At 45.6% G+C, this 8296-nt stretch overlaps 1 pseudogene; it reads left to right on the top strand.

The window, feature by feature from the left end:
• The first annotated feature begins 7162 nt into the window (after nt 1-7162).
• LOC128118078 (uncharacterized) lies at nt 7163-7262 on the top strand (annotated as a pseudogene).
• Nucleotides 7263-8296: the final 1034 nt, after the last annotated feature.

Here is an 8296-nt window from a genome sequence, read left to right as displayed (position 1 = left end):
AGCGAGGATCTCCTTCCCTCCCCCTTCTCTTCCCTTCTTTCTTCCTCTGGTAGCAGAAGCAGCTCTTCCGATTATCTTCCTGTCAGAGTGTTTCAGGTCAAGAGGAGCTAGGCATGGGGGTGGGGCGGGCTCAGCTGCTCAAGGTCAGGAGCTTCTCGGTGATGCCGCGTCAAATGGCTAGGCTATGGAGATGATTTGTGAGGAAGGGATGACTTGCTTGAGCTCTGCCGATACAAGATTCCGGCTTCATTGTGTTGCTGTTTTCTCCTTTTGTATCTGCTTCCAGTGGTCTGAACGTAAGGCATGCTTCACACAGGCGGCAAAGCTACTTTGAATCTGAGTGTGCCACACTCAGTGTGTTGGAGGAGGTGTGTCGCTGGGGGTGGGCTTTGAGGTTTCAAAAGCCCTTGCCATTCACAGTTAGCTCTGCTCTGTCTGTCTCATGCTTGTGGATCAGTGTGAACTCTCAGCTACTGCTCCAGCGCCGCCACAGCTGCCATGCTTCCTGCCGTGATAGCAATGGGCTCTATGTTAATATTCTGATCTGCCTCTTGAAATCCCGCCCCTTGGGGCCAACCTGCATCCTGATGTAAAAGCCTCTTTTTAAGGGAAAATTCCACCCCTTCCTCTCTTTCGCTTTTCCTCCCACGAGGTGTGCACCTCTGGAACCATCCCCCCAACCCCCCCATCTCTCTCTTTCCTATCTTTCCCTTCATCTCTGTTATAATAATAAACTCTCCACGTGGATACAGTATCTGGGTTGTAAATTATTGGTTGTTGCCTTCACCACCATGCCCCCATGGCGTGCATCTGCCCAGCATGCCAGCATGGTTTCCTGCACAAGTGGGATAATCCTAGCTTGGCCAGTGGGGGGGCTTCCCACGTGTGCATAATTCATAACACTCTAACTCTCTGGAACTGTTTTATTTATTGACTTCTTTATTTTTGTTTTTCGAGACAGGGTTTCTCTGTTTAGTCCTGGCTGTCCTAGAACTCACCCTGTAGACTAGGTCAGTTGGCTTTGAACTCATAGAGATTTGCCTGCCTCTGCCTTCTGAGTGCTGGGATTAAAGTTGTGAACCACCACCAGCTGGCTTTATTTATTTTAATAAGTTGCTTTGGTCATGGTATTTTGTCACAACAGTATGGTGATATATTGTGTAACCTAATAAAATTTGCCTAAAATATCAGAGGACAGAACAAGCCACTAGATCAAACATAGATGCCAGGCAGTAGTGGCACACACCTTTAATCCTAGCACTCAGGAGGCAGAAATCCATCTGGTTCTCTGCCAGTTCAAAGCCACCCTGGACTACATGAGATTGACTCAGTCTAGGAGAGAAACAGAGCCAGGCAGTGGAGGCATTTGACATCTCAGGCCTTTGCTTGGGAAGTCACATGCCTTTAATCCCAGCACTAAAAAGAAAGTGATGTGGTGGGCGGAGAAAGGTATATAAGTGAAGAGACAGGAACTGTCTTTTCGAACTTCCTTTTCGGCTGAGGAACCCCTTTCGGATAGAGGTTTATCGGCTGAGGCTTTTCAGACTGAAGAGTCCTAGAGGTAAGACGTGGCAGTGGCTTGTTCCTTTGTCTCTCTGATCTTTCAACATTTACGCCAATATCTGGTACCGGGATTTTTTCTAAAAGACCTTTTAAAATTCAAACAACACAACAGTCAACAAGTAACCAGGACACACTGTATTACTAAAATTCCTTCTCTATGGAAGAAGAGAATAATGTCAACCCACTCTTTGTAAGGTTCTGATAATAAACCAAAGTACAATTCTACCATAGTTCACCTTGGGGGGGGGGGGGGGAACCAGTGATTTTAATGGGCTTAATTACAATAGGAGAGGGTATTGACACCAGTAAGTCTTCACCCAGCATGGATGATGACTTCCAGATAGACATGCAAATGGAGTCCCCGCTTGCCCTAGCCCCTCCCAGAGACAGGACAGACCTGCATGCAAATGGCTGAAAGAGTAGCCAGATGTTCAGGCAAAGGCTCAATACCTACATACCCCACCCTTCTAAGACGGAATGACAACTGTCTACAGGTTAGATCCTGGTAGATTCTTGAAAGCAGGCACAGCTGATGTGATAAGGATGGCTGTTTGGCTCAGAGGGTGCCTCAATATGTAACATAGAAACCAACTGAGGAAAACACCAGATGTTAACCTTGGGCTTCCCAGTACACACACACACACACACACACACACACACACAACCTTTATTTTGTACGTGTTCAGTTGGTCCCAGTCCCGAGCTCCACATTCCGAACCCCGTCCCTCTCAGGAAGCCTGCCAAACAGCCCCCATCCCCCCAGCTGTTCAAGACCATGCCTACAGGGTATTAAAACTGCCTTCTAGAGAGCAGCCATGTGGTTTTTCCTGGCTGCTCTCCCCATCTGATTTCTAGGGGCTGGAAAGGTTGCCTGAAAATGTTTTGCCTGATAAATCTGGTCTTTTATTTCTAATTCAGCTTGTATTGGCTTATTGCCTCGGCGGAGAGACTTACTACCTTTCAGTACTTATACGTGTATGCATGTTTATGTGTGCACAGCAGTACATGGAGGGCACTAGATAGCCTAGGGTGGCACATGGCTATTTTCTTTCTTTGAGGCAGGTCTTTTACTGGCCTAGAGCTCACCAAGTCGGCTAGATGGCTAGCCAGCAAGCCTCCAAGATTCTGCCTATTTCCCCAGCCCCAGCGCTGGGTTTATAAACATGTGCCACTAAAACTGGCGGTTTGTTTTTGTTTTGTTTCAAGACAGAGTTTCTCTGTGTAACAGCTCTGGCTGTCCTGGAACTCACTCTGTAGCCCAGGCTGGCCTCGAACTCACAGAGATCCTCTTGCCTCTGCCTCCTGAGTGCTGGGATTAAAGGCGTGTAGCACCACTGCCCGGCAAAGTCAGCATTTTTAGTGTGGGTTCTGAAGGTTGAACTCAGGTCTTCACTTGTAGAAGGCAAACTCTCTAGTGACTGAACTGTCCCCCCAGCCACAGACTTTCTTTTTTAGGACAGTTTTGAGCTCATAACACTGAGTGAGGCCCTGACAGCTGCTGTCACCTGTCCCCTGTTAGTAATCTGAGCCAATTTAATTGAGAAAAATCTTAAGTAACAACAATCTAAAGGGTGCAGACACTATGTTGCTGGGCCTTGGAATAGTGTCGTCATGATACTAATAGATGTTTCACATGTTCATAACCACTCCAAACTCAAAAAGCCTTTTCAGTTTGAGTTCCATCCACATGGCTGTGACTTTTTAATTAATAGTTCCATAGGATTCACATCAACTCGCCAGCTGTCGACCCTTTCCCTGGGGATCTCTGATGTAATGGACCCTGAGGTGCCACAAAGGGTCTCTTATTCCCTCCAGCAGCCCAGGCTGTCCTTAATTCCTGCTGTTTCTCTGCTCCCTCCCCAACTCAGGTAGCATTTCTAGTTCCTTTGAAGTGAACTTTTGCAAGGTTTTCTATAAAGTTCCCACAGAGCAGGGAGAGCTAACATTCCAAATCCAGTGCTCACAGGATGCTTGTTGTTATGCTGGAATTAACATTAAAATGATTTCCACTCTGCTACCCATGGCCTTACATTTTTATAGTAAAAAACAACAACCGCCTAGGTAGCTCCTTGTTAAGTCTACAGAGAACTTTTTTTTTCAGACATTTTAAAATCTTTACCGAGTGATGCTTTTGATGACTTTTGCAAGGGACTTGATTGCTTCAAAAACAATCATATAAGTATTTTAACCAGGTTTATGCTGCTGGTAAGCCAGGCAGGAAAGCCAAAAAGGCTTTAAGCTTTTTATTTTAATCTATTTTAGGATCACATTACTGAATGAGGAGAACCAAACATCCCTATCACAAAACATCCCAGCTGTTGAATTGGCTGGAACCTTAGGAAATTCAATTCCCAACACCCACCTGGCAGCTCACAACTTCTGTAACTCCTGTTCCAGGGGATCTGACACCTTCACACAGACATACATTCAGGCAAAACACCAATGTACGTGAAATACAAGCAAATTATTAAAAAAATAAAAGAATCCCCTGTCCAATTGAACCAATGGTAAGAAACAGGACCGCAAGTCTGTTTGCAGAAGGCCGGTTCCTCTTGAATCAGGTAAGCCTGCTCTTTGTTCAAACGTGCCCAAGAAACTAGCTTCAGAAACAGTTGATTTAGTTCCTGGAACTAGAAAGTGCCTAGGAGCCCACATCCTTAAAAATCACAGAACCAAGGGGAAGCACGTGCATTCCAAAAACAGTCTTCTTTTAGGTGAGTTGCCACATCCGCTTTCCTAGACTCCTCGCCGCCTCCTCCCGACTGGTACTGTGGTGCACGCTGCTATTGAAGCGGGTGGGGGGGTGAGAGCGACTTTATAGGCGGGACAAGGAGGAGAATAAAGCTGGGAAGTGGACGGTTGAGTCAGAGAGACACTGCCAGCCACCATGATGAGAAACAGCATGTGAAGATGCCGGTAAGCCACGAGCCACGTGGCAAGGTATAGATTAATGGAAATGGATTAATTTAAGCTGTAAGAACAGCAAGAAGCCTGCCACGGCCATACAGTTTGTAACCAGTATAAGTCTCTGTGTTTACTTGGTTGGGTCTGAGCAGCTGTGGGACTGGCGGGTGAGAGAGATTTGTCCTGACTGTGGGCCAGGCAGGAAAACTCTAGCTACACGACTTAGCCTTTCTCTCCTTTCGAGACAAATGAAGTCCAAACACGCAGCCCGGAGCGGAAACTTATCACGTGATGAGAAGGCAGGCTCCAGAGAAAGCGCTTCCACAAGATCAGCAGCAGAAGCCAGGTGGGACTTGTCCGTGCCTTCATGACAGAGTAGGTCGGAATTTCATCTCCGTTTACTCATGGGTTTATGTCAGTTTATCTTGGAAAAGGAACACCTTCTCATCTTTACAGTTTTTTTTTTTCCTCAAAGCAGCTTCACATATATTTATGTTGTTCGGGGAAAGGGGTGCCTTATCTTTGGTTTGATTGAAATGGGGTCTTGTAGCTCATGCTATCCTGAAACTCACTGTGTAGTCCAGCCTGGTGTTGAACTCGGGGTGATCAACCTGCCTTTGTCGCCCAAGGGCTGAGATGGCATGCATGTGTCAGAATATCTGACTGCTTTCTCTTTTCGAGAATTTGGGGGAGGGGGTGTGGTGGCATACACCTCATAATCTCTGCCCTCAGGAAGAAGAGTGAAGATTGCTGTGAATTTGAGGGTAGCCTGGGCTACAGAGTTTCAGGCCAGCTTGGGCTAGAGTGAAACCTGGTCTCAAAAAACAACTAAGTAACTAAGTAAACAAAAGCAAACTTATCTAACAGTGGTGAAGTTGAGGCTGGAAACTTCATCTTTTGTAGGAGGGTCTGAACATACCTCTGCCACCAGGGCTGGTCCACTAGCTTAGGCATTTCCGGGCCACCACCCTAGCTCATTAAAGACACCCCCCCTACTCCCCCATCCCCACCCCCACCCCCGCTCCCGCCCCAACCAGAACCACACCTGAAGAGTGCTTCTGTCTCGCTCCCAGCACAGCAATGAATCACCGGCTCTGACCCCTGGCACCTGTTATCTGCGGTTCCTTAGTCACATGCCCTAGTCTCTGGGAGAGCATCAGGGCATCTACAAGTCAGGGCAGGCTCCCGTTTGAGGAGTATTTGTGTCAGAGTCTGGAGGGCCTGGTCACCAGCCCTGACTGCTTCACCGTGCCTTTGATGAGATATGGATAACACACTGAGAATTCCTGCTGCCTTGCCTTGACACCCTGGTCTGTCAGGGTGCAGTGAGACCTCTCTGCTGGACAGTGCCCTTGGAGAGGATGACGGTCCTCTGTCAGGAAGAGCTGCTTAAAGGGAAACACTTTTATGCCCTGTGCAGAAGTCTCAGAATTTTTGTTCAGTGAATGTAAGTAAATCAGAACATGTACAAATCCATTTACTTTTTTTTTTCAAAAATATTTATTTTTGTTTTATATGTATGAGTATCTTGCCTGCATGTATGTAAGTGTACCACATGCATTCAGTGGCCATAGAAGCCAGCAGAGGGTACCAGATCCTTGGAACTTGATGAAACTAGGGTTATAGACATTGTGAACTGCCATGTGGGCACTGGGAACCAAACCCAGGTCCTCTGCAAGAGCAACCAGTGCACTTAACCACTGAGTCAACCCTCCAGGCCCCCATTTACTTCTTTAAAAATGTCTTAGTTCCAACAGGCGGTGGCGGCGCACACCTTTAATCCCAGCACTTGGGAGGCAGAGGCAGGCAGATCTCTGTGAGTTCGAGGCCAGCCTGGGCTACAGAGTGAGTTCCAGGAAAGGCGCAAAGTTACACAGAGAAACCCTGTCTCGAAAAACAAAAACAAACAAACAAGCAAAAAGGTCTTAGTTCCAAAAGGACAAGTTCACTTGATAAAATATCAAGTGGAAAGGCCAGGTTTCGGTGACACATGCCTATAATCCCAGCATAGAAGGTGGGAACAAGAGGATCAGGAGTTCAAGGTCACCCTCTGCCACAAAATGAGTTTGAGGCTACAGAGCTGGGCTATGTGAAACCAAAACATGAAACACACACACACACACACACACACACACACACACACACACACACGCGCACACACAGACGAGACTATTCAAAGTAATACTTTCTAATTTTTTTGTTTGGGGCTTTTTGTTTGTTTATTTTGGCTTTGGTACTCTTCTTCCAGAAAATCCTAGGGATTATTATTTCTAAGAAACCCAAGTGCAATTAATGGCAGGCATCTAACATACATTAAGTAGCTCAATTGGCTATAAGGAAATGTGTTGTTTTATTTAATATGAATTTCAGTTTCACAAGAACAGTGATGCCGCCAACCAAAGTGGCCATCCCAGTGATGGACAATTCCTCTTTCCACTGATCTAGGAAAACCATTTGGGAAGAAACAAATCATAACCCTCTTACTATGTATATTACAAAGGTAATTAACCCTGCTTAAAATGTATACCTTTGTTGTATATTAGTGCAAAAGGGCAAAATATCAAAGATGTGAAAATCTAGCACTGGAAAACCCTCACTACCACTCTATGAAATCAGGGAACTGTGGCTCCAATGAGGGCCTCACACAGAGCTGTCTATAGACATCAGTCTCAACCATAAAAAAATATTCCAAGATGTGCTCATTCAGCAGCACATAGAAATTGGGATGATGCAGAGAAGGTCAGCACGGCCCCTGAACAAGGATGACACAAATTTGTGGACTATTCATATTATGTAAGAAAAGAAAGCAATAATGAAATGAAAGCCGTGCAGAGATGACGGAGATGTGGTTTGTTTGTATATTTGTTTGGTTTGAGACAGAGGTTCATCGAACTCAAGCTGGTCTTGAACTAGCTATGAAGCCCAGGTTGCCTTTGAACTCTTGATGCCCCCATCTTTCAAGTCCTGGGATTACAGGTTTGCACTACTATATCTGGTTCACTCTCTCTTTCTCCCTCTTCCTCTCCCTCTCTCCCTCCCTCTCTCCTTACCTCATCCAGTAGATTAGCATAAATGCATGACTTTGGTTGACAGCATGCAATTCTGGAAAGCTCAGAGCAAATAGGCTTCCCATACCTGGATCTTGGAAGTGCAATAGAGCAATTTTGTAATCCAAAAAAAGTAGAGTTGCATTTATGATCTGCTCTAAAACCATCAGTTCTTGGAGTGTGCTGTACATATGTGCCAGCACACACAGGAAAAGACATATGTTCAGAGTTACCCATTAAAGCCTCACTCAAAAGAGCGATGACTGGAATCAACCCCTGGGTCTTAGAGGGGGTTGGATGGCTTAACAAGCTTTAGCATCTCTGCAAATCAAATACAATACCAGTTGGGTGTGCCAGTACAGCCTTGTAATCCCACTGTTCAAGAGGGCTGAGGCCACAAGGTTTCAAGTTCAAGGCCAGTTTGGGATACATAGTGAGACCCTGACTCAAAACAAACATGGGAACACACACGCTCAGAGAGCCAACCAATCCAACAATAACAAAAAAACTATGTGACTGACTATACAGGGAACAAGTGGTAATCACAAATAAACTTGAAAACATGATGTTACATAAAAGGAGCCAGTCACAAAAGACCATGGACTGTATAATTCCATTTGCTTGAAATGTTCGCAAAAGCAACCAATAAAGACAAAAAGTAAATTAGAGGTTGCTGTGCACGAAGATGTGGGAGCACAGTGGGGGGTTGGGAAATGATGGCTAAGGGGCTCGAGGTTTCTTTTAAAGGTAATGAGAATGTAGTAAAATCAATTTTTGCATTT

Source organism: Peromyscus californicus, unplaced genomic scaffold (genome assembly GCF_007827085.1).
Source record: "Peromyscus californicus insignis strain IS unplaced genomic scaffold, ASM782708v3 Scaffold_21__1_contigs__length_65335640, whole genome shotgun sequence".
Classification (NCBI taxonomy): domain Eukaryota; kingdom Metazoa; phylum Chordata; class Mammalia; order Rodentia; family Cricetidae; genus Peromyscus; species Peromyscus californicus.
This window is presented reverse-complemented; position numbering and strand designations above follow the sequence as displayed.